Here is a 16,036-nt window from a genome sequence, read left to right as displayed (position 1 = left end):
GAAGGAGCACTGGGTGTTGTATGGAAACCAATTTGACAATAAATTTCATATGAAAAATAAAATAAAATCTTAAAAATATAAAACCACAGGCCCAAAATGGTGTTACTTAGGCCTAGCAATCAAATCCGGATTTAATACATTCTAAACTAACTGCACTCTCAATCTCCCTCAGAACTATAGTCTTAACCTGTTGTCACAAATTTCCTAGTCTGTACCGAAAACGTAGTCTGTTATATGGGCCATCTTCATCCCCCAGAGTTCAAATTTACTTGGTTGAATTTTGCTTTTTAACATTTGTAAGATTAAAATTATTTCTAAGATAAAAATTTAGGAAGGGGCACCTGGGCGGCTCAGTTGGTTAAGTGTCCAACTTCGGCTCAGGTGATGATCTCACAGTTCGTGAGTTGAGGCCCAAGTCTAGCTCTGTGCTGACAGCTCAGAGCCTGGAGCCTGCTTCGGATTCTGTGTCTCCCTCTCTCTCTCTGCCCCTCCCCTACTCATGCATTGTGTAAGTGTCTCTCTCTCTCTCTCTCTCTCTCTCTCTCTCTCTCTCTTTCTCTCTCAAAAATAAATAAACCTAAAATTAAAAAAAAAAAAAAAAAAAAAAGATAGGAAGAAAGTTCTAGTCCTGAAAAGGGATAGAAGCAGAAAAATGTTCACCTTTAGCCCAGAAGGCTGAACTATATAGCCTGCATAGTTCCAACAAAGGTCAAATAAGTACTGGTTGCTACATTCTTTTTTTTTTTTTTAATAGTTTGATCATGCCATTTTTATTCAATCCAATTAATGTAATTTGAAGTGGGGTTCCAGGAGAAATGTTATACTGTGCCTGACTCAAGAATTTGTCAACGGGTTATAAGGAAATTTACTTTATCTACCATTTCCTTCCACCTTTGTTCCCCACATCATGACCCCCTGAATAATCTTGACCCTTAAATCTTTAAGGTTGCTGAGGGTGCAAAGTTTTCTCTTCTTCTTAAAGAGATTCACGACTGCCTGAACATCTCACTGATAGTTAATATCCAGCTGAATGATAAGTACCAGAGAAATCTTGCAAAAGTAGTTTTACAAGTGGAAATTCAAAGAAGACATTTATGACCTAATACTCCCTGCACATCCCCACACCTTCAGCACTAAAAGCATATAACACCAGTTTCATATAGCAAAAGTGCAGCTCTTTCTGCCCACAGGTCCTGTCCCTGTGTGACTTAAATAAACTTAAATAACTTGACCTGGAAAACGTCTTAAGAATTCTTTCTTGACCTTCATGCTCAAGGGTCCCACAACAATCCTATAATTATTCATATACAAATAAGTTCACCATATAGTGAGCAAAAGATTATATTAAGCAGTATTGTGATTCAGTTTTTGTAAAAAAAGAGTATAGGAAGGGGCGCATGGCTGGCTCAGTGGGTAGAGCATGCGACTCTTGATCTTGGGATCATGAATTCAAGCCCCACGTTAGGCGTAGAGCCCACTTAAAATAATTTTTTAAGTATGGGAAAATGGGTCAGAAATGTGGTTTATGATGGGGCAAATCACAAACTAGTGAAGTTTGTTCATAGTGTTATTTGAGTCTTCTATATTTTCATAAATCTCCAACTACTTGTTCTCTTTTTTTTTTTTAATGTTTATTTATTTATTTTGAGAGGCAGGGAGGGGCAAAGAGAGGGTGAGAGAGAATCCCAAGCAGGCTCCACACTGCCAGCACAGAGCCAGACAAGGGGCCTGATCCCATGAACCGTGAGATCATGACCTAAGCCGAAATTAAATGAGTCAGACGCTCAACTGACTGAACTACCCAACTTGTTCTATTAATTACAGAGAGAGGAGTATTAAAGTCTCCCACTATAATTATGGATCTAGTTTTTCTTTAATTCTACCAGTTTTTGCCTCATTTATTTTGGAGTTCTATTGTCAGGCGCATGCACATTCAGATGAATTATGTCTTCTTCATAAATTTGAACTTTTATCTTTAATTTATGTCCTTTCTAATCTTTGGCTATTTTCTTTGCTCTGAAATCTACTTTGTCTGGGGCACTTGGGTGGCTTAGTTGCTTAAGTATCAGACTCTTGGTTTCGGCTCAGGTCATGATCTTTCACCTTCCTGGGTTGGAGCACCAAATCAGGCTCTGCGCTGGCAGCACGGAGCCTGCTTAGGATTCTCTCTCTCTCTCTCTCTCTCTCTCTCTCTCTCTCTCTCTCTGCCCCTCCCCCACTCACGTTGTCTCTGTCTGTCAAAATAGGTAAATAAACTTAAAAAAAAAAAGTCTACTTTGATAACAGCATAGTCACTCCAACTTTCTTTTGATTGGTGTTTGCCATATATTTTTTTCCCGTATTTTTACCTTTAACCTACCTATATCATTGTATTAAAATGGGAATCTTGAAGATAGTATACAGTTGGGTCTTGTTTTTGTTTGTGTTTTATCCATTATCAAAATTACTTAAACGCATAAAGCTGAACAAAATTCAAAATGGCTGCACTCATGCTTCAGCAAAGCTCGATTTTATTTTATTTAAAAAATTTTTCTTTATGTTTATTTATTTTTGAGAGAGAGAGAGACAGAGCATGAGTGGCACAGGGTCAGAGAGAGACACAGAATCCAAAGCAGGCTCCATGGTCTGATCTGTTAGTGCAGAGCTCGATGCAGGGCTCGAACTCAGGAACTGAGAGATCATGACCTGGGCCAAAATTGGATGCTTAACTGACTGAGCCACTCAGGCGCCCACAAAGCTTGCTTTTAAAGTAACCTTTTTCTGGGCACCTGGGTGGCTCAGGTGGTTAAGCGTTGGAGCCTACTTGGGATTCTCTCTCTCTCCTCTCTGCCCCTCCCCCTGCCTTCACTCTCTCATTCAAAAATAAATAAATAAACATTTAAAAATAAATAAATAAATAAATAAATAAATAAATAAATAGGGGCACCTGGGTGTCTCAGTCGGACAAAGGAGGCTAGCAGCAAACACACAATTCTTGTCAAAAACATCTAGATCCTGTATTTCCCTATGAATCCCCAACCCCTTCCTCCAGACAGGCTTGTAGCTTTTTGAAGGTCATTGCCTGCTGTAACCTTCTCTGCCTGGAAAAGCAATAAAGCTATTGTTTCTCTTTATCCCAAACTCTATCTTTGCATTATATTGTGGCTCCAAAGCATGGGGGTTGGTTTTCAACAATATGACACTGTTTTTTAATTTGTTTATGTCATTCACTTTTTAAAAAGTTTTTGTACATTTATTTATTTTTGAGAGACAAAGTGTGAATGGGGGAGGGGCAGGGAGAGAAGAAGACACAGAATCCAAAGCTCTGTGAATCCAAGGCTCCAGGCTCTGAGCAAGCTGTCAGCACAGAACCCGACTTGGGGCTCGAACCCGCGAACTGTGAGATCATGACCTGAGCTGAAGTCGGATGCTCAACTGACTGAGCCACCCAGGAGCCCCTGTCATTCACTTTCTTTAAGACTAAACTCTACAGGGGCGCCTGGGTGGCTGGGTCGGTTAAGCGTCCGACTTCAGCTCAGCTCATGATCTCATGGTCCATGAGTTCGAGCCCTGCGTCGGGCTCTGTGCTGACTGCTCAGAGCCTGGAGCCCGCTTCAGATTCTGTGTCTCCCTCTCTCTGCCCCTCCCCTGTTCATGCTCTGTCTCTCTCTGTCTCAAAAATAAATAAACGTTAAAAAAAATAAAATAAAAAAAAACAACTAAACTCTACACACAATGTAGTGCTCAAACTCCCAACCCTGATATCAAGAGTCACATATTCTATAGATGGAGCCAGTCAGGCACTCATACATCATTTACTTTTAATGTACTTATTTATAAGGTCGGATTTAGGCCTAAAATATTGTTTGTCTTCAGTTTACCTCTTCCGTGATTTGTTCCTTTGTTTCCGTTTTCCTGACTTCTCTGGATTATTTGAACACTTTGTAGCATTCCATCTTAGTTTATCTATAGACGTTTTAACTATATATCTTTGCATTTTTTAGTAGTTCCTCTAGGGATTATGGTATACATACCTAACTTTTATTTTAAAAAAAATTTTAATGCTTTTATTTATTTTTGAGACAGAGAGAGACAGAGCATGAGCAGGGGAGGAGAAGAGAGACAGGGAGACACAGAATCTGAAGCGGGCTCCAGGCTCTGAGCTGTCAGCACAGAGCCCGACGCAGGGCTCGAACTCACAGAGTGTGAGATCATGACCTGAGCTGAAGTCGGACGCTCAGCTGACTGAGCCACCCAGGCGCCCCACATATCTAACTTGTAGTAGTCTATCTAGGGGTAATATTTTATACTTCAAGTAAACTATAGGTGCCTTACGGTCACATAGATCCCTTTACCCATGTGTATTATATCTACATACACTGAAAAGTTCTCAGGCAATATAATTTTTGCTGTCAATATTCACGCGGTGAAATTAATACAGGGAAAACTCACTACAAAGGAGTTGGGAGGCCAGCGGTGGAGCTGTCATGCTGTACCACTGCACGTCGAGAGTTGTCAGTAACAGAACCCATCAGAAGACTCCCAACAGAAAAGAATCATCTATTACAGGTCCCAACAGAAGATGGAAACTGCATTTCCCACAAAAAATCAACCGCCCCTACAACTGAGCCAATGAGAAACTGTCATCACCAGAACTCTTGCTTTTTTCTAATGGAATTTTGTTCAAAATTCTGTGCTGACAGCTCAGAGCCTGGAGCCTGCTTCAGATTCTGTGTCTCCTCCCTCTGCCCCTCCCCCGTTCATTCTCTCTTTTCTCTCTCTCTCAAAAATAAATAAAACATTTTTTTAAAAAGGAGAAAAAAGTTATTATGTTTACCCAAATAGTTATCATTTCAGCTGTTCTTCCTTCATTCTTGAAATTCCAGTTATCCTTCTGGTGTTATTTCCTTTCAGCCTGAAGAACTTCCATTAGCATTTTAATAGAGCAGCTTTGCTGGTGATGAAGTCTCTTACTTTTTCTTCATCTAAGAATGCCTTTCCTTTGCTTCATTTCTGATGGATATTTTTGCTAGATATGGGTTTTCCATTTGACAGAGAGTTTTTTGTTTTTGTTTCTTTTTCCTTTCAGCACTTTAAAGATGTTTTCCCACTCTCTCGTCACTTCTATGATTTCTGATGTGATGTCCTCCATCACTGGAATCATTGCTCTTTTACATGAAATGTTTCCTTTTTAAAATTATTTTTAGCTTGTTGCTTTCAATATTCTCTTTTGTCCTTCCTTCCTTCCTTTGGTGGGGGGCAGTACTTAGCAGCTTATGATATATAGGCATAAGTTTTCTGTTGGGGATGGCTGAGACTCCTGAGTTTGTAAATGTATGCCTTTTTCCAAATTTGGGGAGTTTGTAGCCATTATTTCTTCAAGTTTTTTTTCCGTCGCTACTCTTTATCCTTTCGTGATGTTTTAATGACACAACTTGAGATCTTTTGATATTTTCCCATAGGTCACCGAGGTTCTGTTCATTATTTTTTTTATCATTTTGTTCTGCTTATTCTTCAGTTTGATCTATCTTCAAGTTCACTGATTCTTTCCTCTGCTATTTTATTCTGCTCCTGAGCACATCCATTTGGTGAACTCTCTATTTCAGTCCAAAATTTCTATGGTCTAATTTCAAGTTCCAGTTTTAACTTCCGTACTAAGGGAGAATTCCACCTTTCTATTTCATTTGTGTTTACCTTTACCTCAAGGAGCATGGTTATAATAGCTGCTTTAAAGTCTTTGATAATTGCTACATCTGGGTCATCTCAGGATTGGCATCTGAGTCTTTTTCTCTAAGTGTTGGTCATTGGTCATATTTCCCTGGTCATTTTTATATCAAATAATTTGGATTGTGCCCTGGATATTTTGAATGTTATGTTGTGAGACTCCGGGATTTGTTAAAATTAGCTGGAAATGTCGAATTGTCTGTTCTATCAGCAATCAACCCAGCTAGGTTTAGACTGTAAGTTCTGCCTCATTTTCTGTGGATGGTATTCCAATGTCATTTCAGTTTCAAAGCGTCCTATGGTGTTGGGGTCTACCTGACATATGCATCGCTCAGGGGTATCCTGGAATGTTGGTTTTGTTTTATGTTTGTTTCAGTTCCCAAAGCCTTTCTTATGCCTCTTTGGCTCTGTTTCATGTTTGCTCACGAGGGTGAGCCCAGGACTTATGTCAGTTCATAAATGGAGTGTGAGAATCCTCTTCTTCAGCTCTCTCCTCACCAGGATTTCCCCTCCCAATTTTGGGCAACCAGCAGCTCTTTTCCCTAGTTTCTCTGGCCAGAAACTTGGGTTTCTTTCAGAGTTCAGTTCTGTGCCACTGGGCCATCTTTGGGATTTAGGAGTGAGAAGAAAGCAACAGAAAAAGTAATTGGGAAATTCCCCCACATTCTTCAGACAGAAGTGTCCTCTTTCTGCTTTCTCTGACCACAGAGGCAGGTTTCTCTAAGCTTTGGTTTTGTTCTATTGTGCAGTTCTGTGCAATGGGGTGTGCTTTCCAGGCAAAGTGGTGGGTGGAAAGAGCAGGAAAAGATTAGAATTCCCCTAAAACTCTTCAGTCAACTAAGGTTTCTTTTACTGGTCCTCTGGCTAGAAATGGGGGAGGGGGAGTTTCCTGGAGTCTTGCTGGCTGAGCCTATTTTACAGTTCCAGGATTTGGGCTGTCCATCTGTCAAAACTGGGAGAAAATATAAGGGGAGAAAACACAAACACACCTCTATTACATACATATCATTATTCAAGTTTTTAAATTCTGTACCAAATCACCCAATCTGCCTGATATTGTTTACTTTTCAGCATTCTTAGGTAGTTGGGTTTTTTTTTTTTTTAATGTTTATTTTTGAGAAAGAGAGAGAGACAGAGTGTGGGCAGGGGAGGGGCATAAAGAGAGGGAGACACAGAATCCAAAGCAGGCTCCAGGCTCCTAGCTGTCAGCACAGAGTCTGATGCGGGGCTTGAACCCACGAACCGAATCATGAGATCATGACCTGAGCAGAAGTCTGACATTTAACTGACTGGGCCACCCAGGCACCCCAGGTAGTTGTCTTTGAATTCTATTCAGAGATTTCAGCTGTAGTCAGTTGGAGAGATAGGCTGTAATTGGCTTACACCAGCTTGAACACCAGAGATTATATCAGATGTTAGAAAGGACAAAACTGTAGAAACAGAAAGCGATCAGGGTTGCAAGAGTCTTGGGTGAGGAGAGAGAATCAACTAATAGGGGCACAGGACACTTTTGGAGTAATGGAAATGTTCCCTGCATTGGTTATGTGGGTGGTTCTAGGATTGCATACATTTGCCAAAACACACTGAACTATGCACTTAGAATGGGTGCATTTTGTTGCTCATAAATTATAGCTCAATCAGGGAAATTTTAAAAAATGGACATAGCACTTCACACCTACCAGAATGGCTAAAATTAAAAGGACTCATAATATCTTTGTGTTGGCAAGAATGTAGAGCAATTGAAACTTCTACATACTACTTTAGGAGTATAAAGTAATATAACCACTTTGGAAAACTGTTTGGCAGCATCTACTAAAGCTCAACAATAGGACAACCTGTCGCCCAGCAATTCCACTCCTGGGCCTATTTGCAATCAGAAAGGTATACCAAGATGCAACCAGTGTACATGCAAGAATGTCCATAACAATAGTGTTCATGAAAGTCCCAAAGCATCATCCACCCAAATATCTACCAATAGTAGAATTAAGTGAATTTGGCGTTTTCATACAGTGGAGCACTGGACCAAACTGCTACAAAAACAACAACAAAAAGGATGAATCTCACAAACACAGCGTTGAGCAAAAGAAGAGAAACAAAAACGCATACTTCAAAACCCCATTTATGTAAAGTTCAAAAACCGACAAAAAGTCTCCATGGTAACAGAAATCGGGATAATGTTTGTGAACGTTTGGAGGGGAAATGATATTGACTGGAATGAAACAGAAGCGGGGGTATCTGGGGGTGATGTTAATATCTTATTTTTTGATTTGTGTGTTTGTGATGCCCCCTTCCAGAATGGAGAAAAGGCCTCCCAGAGGCCTGACCAGGGATCCCAGAGGACATAGAATAAGGGGTTTCTCTCAGAGGGAGGAATCAGGGTCTTAAAAAAAAAAAAAAAAAAAAAAAAAAAAAGCCTCCTCTGTAATCAGGGCAGGATTTCGTAAGTGCTGTACACTGGAAACTGCCTTTTCCTTTGAGAATCCAGTCCCTGCTCACCACCGTACACTGGGAGCGGGGATGGGGCTCAGAACTTGCCTCTTAGCTTCAAGGTCAGTGGGTCCGAGGACTCTTGAGACCTGAGCTGTCTCCTGTGACTGGACAGGACTTGAACTACTCCTTTGGGAGGGGGGAGGGGGCGTTGGACCCGGAGAAAGTGAGGCCCGCGCCGGGACAGCGGATCTGGGGGACGACCTCCAGTGAAGGCCACCAGTAGGCACCTGCCCCCGCTGGAGCCGCCTGCGACCCCGCCCGGGTCCTCCCGGCTGCCTCGCCGCTTCCTCGTCCCTAGCGCTACCCGCGCAGCTTTACCACCGGCAGCAAGATAGACGCCAGGTTCTACACCTCCTGCCACTAGCGAAGCAGACGCCCACCCCTCCCTGCTCAAGTCACCCGCTTCTGAGATTCTCCACTACGCATGCGTGTTACCCGGCCCCCCGGTTGCCTACATCTCCCAGAAGGCCGCGGGACCGGGCGCGCCATCTCCTCGCGGAATCTAGTTAGCTGCAGCGGTGTCGCCCTCTACCAGCGACGGGGGGAGAGGGCAGCGGATCGTGGATGTCTAGGTCTTCAAGGTGTTCAGGGAGGATCCTGGCCGCTGGGCTCTAAGGTGACCTCCCAAGTGGAAGGAAAAATCGTCCGGGGAGTCTAGCTCAGGCGGTCCAGAGCCTGAAACCCACCGCAGTCCTCCCTGGATTCACCCTTGCGGGCTACACGCGTTGCTACACGGAGATGGCCTGTAGGGGGCGGTAGAGACCTAGGTATTCCTACCAGAATATGGTGAGAGAGGTAGAGCAGGAGCAAGTGGGGGAGGGGCAGAGAGCGAGAGCGAGAGAATCCAAGCAGGTGCAGTGCTATCAGCGCAGAGATCAAAGTTGGGGTTGAACCTACAAACCGTGAGATCATGACCTGAGCCGAAATCAAGAGTCCCAGGCTTAACAGACTGAGCCACCCAGGCGCCCCCAGGATTTTTTTTTTTAATACAAGGAAAATCAATGGCTTGGAGACAGTGTGTCTAGAAAGGAATGAGGGGTAACTCCCTCAGCCAAAGATACATGAACCTTAGAAAATGTTGCATTTATTGGATTTACTTTTCCTCAAAATTCTATTTAGAACATTTTCAAAGAGTCAGAAAACTTAAGATTGTGTGAGCACCCATGTGCCCTGCCCCTAAATTGAACAATAAACATTTGGCAATATGTGATTTATCACTATCTACATATCCAACATTGGGCTTATTCTGATAATAATCAAATGAGATTAAGAATGGCTGTGGATTCAAACAGGCACAGCCTGTGCCTCAGATTAGCACAGATGCTTTCTAGCTTCATCGCTTAAGTAAAAAGACCTCAACTCTCTAAAACTCACCTTCGTCATCTGAAAATCGGAGTAGAGAGCTGTGTGAGGACTGTATTGCTAATACCTATGTGCTCTACACACACTAAACTCTCAATGCGAATTTACTATTGTTTAACTACTAAGGCCTTTTAAAGAACTCATAGAAGTGGAATTTGTAAATCCCAGAAAGAATAGTATGAACATTTTAAACAGTTTTATACAGGAGTACCCGGGTGGCTCAGTCAGTTAAGCATCTGACTCCTGGCTTTTGCTTAGGTCATGATTTCACGGCCCTGAGTTCAAGCCCTGTGTAGGGCTCTGCAGCGATAGTGTAGAGCCTGCTTGGAATTCTCTCTCTCCCTCTCAGAATAAATAAATAAACTTTGGGGTGCCTGGGTGGCTCAGTCAGTTAAGTGTCCGACTTCATCTCAGGTCATGATCTCACGGTTGGTGGGTTTGAGCCCTGTGTCAGGCTCTGGGCTGACAGCTCAGAGCCTGGAGCCTGTTTCAGATTCTGTGTCTCTCTCTCCCTGCCCCTCCCCTATTCATGCTCTGTTTCTATCTCAAAAATAAAGAAACATAAAAAATTATTTTAAAAAGAATAAATAAACTTAAAAAAAAAAGTTTTATGTATTAATGAAATCTCCCTTCATACATCTCTCACCTACACTCACCAGCAGGTGTCTCCAGAGTCAAGTTCTCGGGACCAGCAACTATACAAATAAAGTGGGAGGAGAAATCAAAGGCACAAGCAAGGCTTTATTGCAGTCACAGCTCAAGCTGAAAGGAGACAGCACTAACAGACAGCAGTGAAACTCACCTCTCATAGTAGGGGAAAGGCCCTGCTTACTTAGGAGTGTTCTCTCAAGTTCCCACTCTGGCCCAATACTCTAATGAGGGGTTGGGGGGGGATGCGTCATTCTGATTGGCCCTGATTGACCGATATTGGCAGGTTACTCAGCCAGCTGTTTTAATGCTTTTTGGAGCCAGGATCCTGTTTGAAGTCTAGCTTGTATATAAGTCGGGGCCCCAGCCTGGCTGCATCATGGTTCTACTCTGTAGGAGAAGCAGTGCAACAACAGAAAGCGCCCCAGGTACACAATGTTTTTTTCCCCCACCTGGGGCTTGTTCCCAGGTCCGTTTCATATCTCTATTGCTTTTCTTGCTGTGTAACAAGCTACCATAACTTTAGCAGCTGAAAACAACATGCATTTATCATCTCATAGTTACTGTGAGTCAGAAGTTTGGCATAGCTTAACTGGGTCTCTGTCTAAGGGTCTACAAAGGCTGCAGTCAGGGTGTCATGTACACACTTGACTGGGTAAGACTCTGCTTCAAGCTCATTCGGGTCGTGCCTGAGTACATCTCCTTGCACTTGTAGAGCTCACAACAGGTTGCTTCTTCCAAACCAGCAGGAGAGACTCTCTAAACACTCTTTTAAAGACTTCAGACTAAGGCCGACCCAGAATAATTTCCCTTTTGATTAGCCTATGTCAACTAATTTGGAACCTATCTTCAAAATCCCCTCGTCTTTGCCATACAACCCAAACTAATCATGGTATAACATTCTCACAATTCTGTCTACCACAATATCCAATCCAGAAATTGCAGTGTATCGTTGATTTAACTTGCATGTCCTTAATAATTAGCAAATTTGCACGTTTCCTGTATGTTGCTTCATTAATACCCAGTTTTTTTTGGGGGGGGGGGGACTAATCACTTAATATTGTTTATTCATTTTATGCTGGAATCTATTGATTTCACAAACGTGTATGAACTTTTACATGGAAGCTCCTTTTCCTCTGATTTTGTCTGGCTTCCCTAGGTGGTGCAGTTCAGGGTCAGCATACACTGAGATGGGAGTTAAAAGTGCAAAAGTGATACCAGAAACTAGGGGAGTTCTCCACACCTGAGACTTTGACCATTAGCCAGTGCCAGATTCTTGACTTCAGGGTAGAAAGATTTCAAGGATGAATCAGAGTAAAGCATAGCAGAATCAGCTTTATTGCAAAGCAAAAGAAGCCCACTTTAAGAGGGGGAGGACTGCAGGGGCATTTAGCTAGAGCATCTTAGTCGCAGGGTACGTGTACGGTTCTGATCTTTGTGAACAGTTATAATAAAGAGGTGAAATATTCATGTAGAATTCTGGGAATAGGAGGGGACTTCCAAGCCTTCTGTGTATCATTACACATGGGCAGTGCTGGACTACACGCAAGCGCAGTATGATTTTTCTCGTGGGGCTACTCTAGCCAAGATCTACCAGGAGTCCGCTAGCGCCCCCAGTGGATGCGGTCATTCTCACTCATTTGCAAGCTAAATGTGTCTTGGTGTGCACGCGTGCTTTGGGCTTGGGCAAAAACAAGATGCTTGTGGCAGTGAGAAACCACAGGGATATAAAGAGGTTGTTTAATCGCCAAAAAGTCTGTGAGGTGGCCGACTCTGTTTCCCCGTTTTTTGTCCCTACAGCAATTTCTCAAGGCTTCCCTATTCTTACTCCCTCGGATGGTTTGTTGGGGAATAACACTGGTAAAAGAAAGAAAAAGAATAAAAGGAGGAGGAAGCCGGATTGCGCAGGAGGCACTGTCAGACCACAGTGCTACCCAGCAATGAGCTCCAGAACAGAGACGGCCAGTTAACGGAGTGTCATGTTAAGTGCAAACATTCAGGCCTTTGGACCACGGCCTTATTTGCTGAGTGGCCGGGCTGCTGGGCAAGGAGCATTACCTTGGCTCCTGAAAGAGCTCACAGCTAACAGCAGGACCCTCCGTGAAGGGGAATTTGGGCAGCAGCCAAACCAAGTGTCTCTCCTTGGTGCCTTCTCCGTTCGTATACATATTCCTCTTAAAAATAAAATCCTTCACTCAGTTTACAAGGCCATGCCTGATCTGAGCCCTGAGCGCCCCCCGCCCCCCCCCCCCCCCCCCAGCTTCATCAGGCTCTAGCCCCTCGGTGTGTGTGGCCTCTGATATTTCAATTCCCAGACTTCTCCATCAGTTACAGAAAACACAGTATCCGGGGCCCAAGATACCTTTGAGGGTCCACAAAAATGGTATAATTTCTTTTAAAATTAGAAGTGAAAAATCCTATCTGGACTACATTAATCTTTATACCAATGCAGTCATCAAATATAATTTTCTAAATTTTTTTTATGAAAGAAGAAGCCCACGAACGCCAAAGTGCCTCAGGTTTGGGAAAGAAAGTCCCAATCTGCCCCTGCTGTGTTGCTTCTCACACTACGTTCTCTCCCATTTATCAGGCTCCTCTGCTAATAAGCACTCCCCCCTCTGCTCCTTCTTCTAGTCAGCCGTCTCATTTCTTTGGATCTTCTATTGCTTTCTATGACTCCAGGTGTATAACCTCAGCCCAGACTCTTCCCTGAACTCCAGACTAAAACAGTCACCTGCCTCCTTGACACTGCACTTGAAAGTCTAATGAACATCTTACATGCCCCAAACCAAATGCTGGTGCTTCCCCCATTCCCAGCCCCTCTCACAGCCTTGTCTGTATTGTCACCAGCATTTGTGTTCTTTCCCTGGTGCAGGCTGAAACCTCATTGGTGTCTGCACCCTCCTAATTCATATCCTGAGTGTGACTGGGCAGCAGGTCCTGACAGTATCATGCTCAAATCCACCCAGAATGCAGCCTGCTTTCACTTTCTGCCCAGCTGCCAGAATCTCTTAGAGTGATCATGTCACCAACCTTCCTGCTTCTATCCTTGTTCTCAAGTCTATTTCTCCACAGCAGCCAGAGTTCCTGTGGCATCTCCCTCCTTTGCTCAAAACTATTATGGGTTTCCACCTCCTTCAGGGTAAAAGCCCATGCCACAGCCTGAAAGGCCTGACCAGGTTAGTTCCTATTGCCTTTCTGAGCTCATTGTCCACTCCTTTTCCTCTGCCTCACTCAGGTCCAGCCACATGGGTCCTCTTCCTGGTGCTCTTACATGCACGATATGCTCGTACCTCAGGGCCTTTACACATGCTGTACCTCTTGACTAGAACACCCTTCCACCAGATACCTGCCCAGATTATTCCTTTACCTCTTTAGGTCATTACCCATACCTGGCACATACTAGATGCTTAATGATTTCAATGACTGAAAAACCATCAATTGAATTGTTGATCCCGATATTTTGCTGCCCTTCCCTAAAGGACACTTACATGTCCTCACATTTGCTAGTGACTTGCAAGACCTCCTTGTGGGATTAGGAAGGAGGCATATATATGGGTGATATACATGTATGTCTATGTTTCTGTGTGTGTGTGTGTGTGTGTGTGTGTGTGTGTGTGTGTATTCATATACATTTAAAGAACAAAGGAAAAATAAACCAAAACTAATGAAAAAGGATTTATTTACAGGTGGTAGAAGAATCGAAGTTGAAAGGACAGGGATGGGGGCACCTGGCTGGCCCAGCTGGAGAAGCATGCAATTCTTGATCTAGGGGTCATGAGTTTGAGCCTCGTGTTGGGTGTAGAGATTACTTACATAGATTAAAAAGCTTTAAAAAAAGAAAAGAAAGGACAGTGATGGAAGGTAGACTTCTCTGAGTATACTTTGGCATCATATAAATGGATTACAGGATTTAAAAAATTTAAAGACCTTATCAGTTAGAAATAGTTTAATATTAAATTAACATTAAAAATAATGTTCAGGGGGTGCCTGGGTGGCTCAGTTGGTTAAGTATCTGACTTCGGCTCAGATCATGATCTCGTGGTTCGTGGGTTCGAGCCCCTCATTGGGCTCTGTGCTGACAACTCAAAGCCTGGAACCTGCTTCAGATGATCTGTCTCCCCCTCTCTCTCTGCCCCTTTCCCACTTCCGCTGTCTCCCTCTCTCAAGAATAAATATTTAAAAACTTTTGAAAAATAATTTTCAAATGTTTAGTAAAAAGAGAAAAATAGGAAGGGAATTGCCCAAGGGACTCCCTGGGGAGGACTGCGGGGACTCTAATTGTCCTCACATCTACCTCTTCAGGCAATGCCTCCCACCTACAGCACATCACAGGCGGTTGCTGTCTGGCAGGTGGCTTATGCTCTGCCTCTGGTGTATTGGTGCAGATGTGGGTACCTGACCGCGGTTAGGCCCTTTGCAGTCCTCCTCCAGGATGATGTGGTCAGGAACACGGAAGCCGGCAGATAGACAAGCTGGGACTCATGGATGGTGATGCTATCCTCACAAAGACTATAAGCTCTGGCAGAAGAAGGCAGGAGCTACGTTTTTTGTAGCAAAGTTCTTCGATGCTTTCTTGGATTCCAGAACAAATTTTCTTGTTTTCCACAACTGCTTACAGTAAGTTATTACTAGCAACAATGGAACAAGTCTTGAAACATGATCTCTGTGAAGATTTTAGCATACTTACTTTCATTAGTTGTTTTCTTCTCCTTGTGCTTTTTTCTTTTGTCCTAGTTAAGATCATACCATATAGAATTTTTTTAACCTTATATCAAGATTAAAAACAATGACCATTTCTGTTTTGACCAAAAGCCACTGATAACTGAGAATATGTATCGGTCAGTTATTACCATAAGAAAACTGTGCAACAAGTCGCCCTTAAAATTCAGTGGCTTCAAACAACATTTCATTTCATTTTTGTTTTTAATGTTTACTTATTTTTTATTTTTTATTTTTTTTGAGAGAGAGAGACAGCGTGCAAGCAGGGGAGGGGCAGAGAGAAAGGGAAACACAGAATCCGAAGCAGGCTCCAGGCTCTGTGCTGTCAGCACAGAGCCCGACGCAGGGTTTCAACTCATAAGCCATGAGATCATGACCTGAGCTGAAGTTGGGTGCTGAACTGACTGAGCCACACAGGTACTCCAACAAAGTCATTTCTTCTGGCACAATATGCCCACAGGTCAACTGGGGGTTTGCTGAGCTAGGCTGGGTTTAGCTGGCCTTCAGAATGATCATCTTGTTCTTGTCATGACAATGGCAGAGGCACAAAAGGGTAAGTCCAGCCACATTAGCACATTCTATACCTCTACTCACATCATACCTGTTAATCTCCTATTTGCCAAAGCAAGTCTCGTGCCTTAGTCCCAAGTCAGGGGCAAGGAGATATAGTGTATATTAGTTATATACTATATAACTAATATATAGTTATATATTATTTATATATTATATATATGTATATAATATATAAATTTTACACTTGGGGTAAAAATTACCCCAAAATATAATGGCTTAGAATAAGAGTAGCAAGCTTTTTCTATAAAGAGCCAGATAGTAAATATTTTAATTTTTTAATGTTTATTTGTGAGACAGAGAGAGACAGAGCATGAGTGGGGGAGGACCGGAGAGAAAGGGGGACACAGAATCCAAAGCAGGCTCCAGGCTCTGAGCTGTCAGCCCAGAGCCCGATGCGGGGCTCGAACCCAGGAACTGTGAGATCATGACATGAGCAGAAGTCAGACACTTAACCGACCAAGCCACCCAGGCACCCCGATAGTAAATATTTTAGATTTGGTGGGCCACATGGTCTCTGTTGCAGCTACTCAATGCTGCT

Source organism: Panthera onca, chromosome E2 (genome assembly GCF_046562875.1).
Source record: "Panthera onca isolate mPanOnc1 chromosome E2, mPanOnc1 haplotype 2, whole genome shotgun sequence".
NCBI lineage: Eukaryota > Metazoa > Chordata > Mammalia > Carnivora > Felidae > Panthera > Panthera onca.
This window is presented reverse-complemented; position numbering follows the sequence as displayed.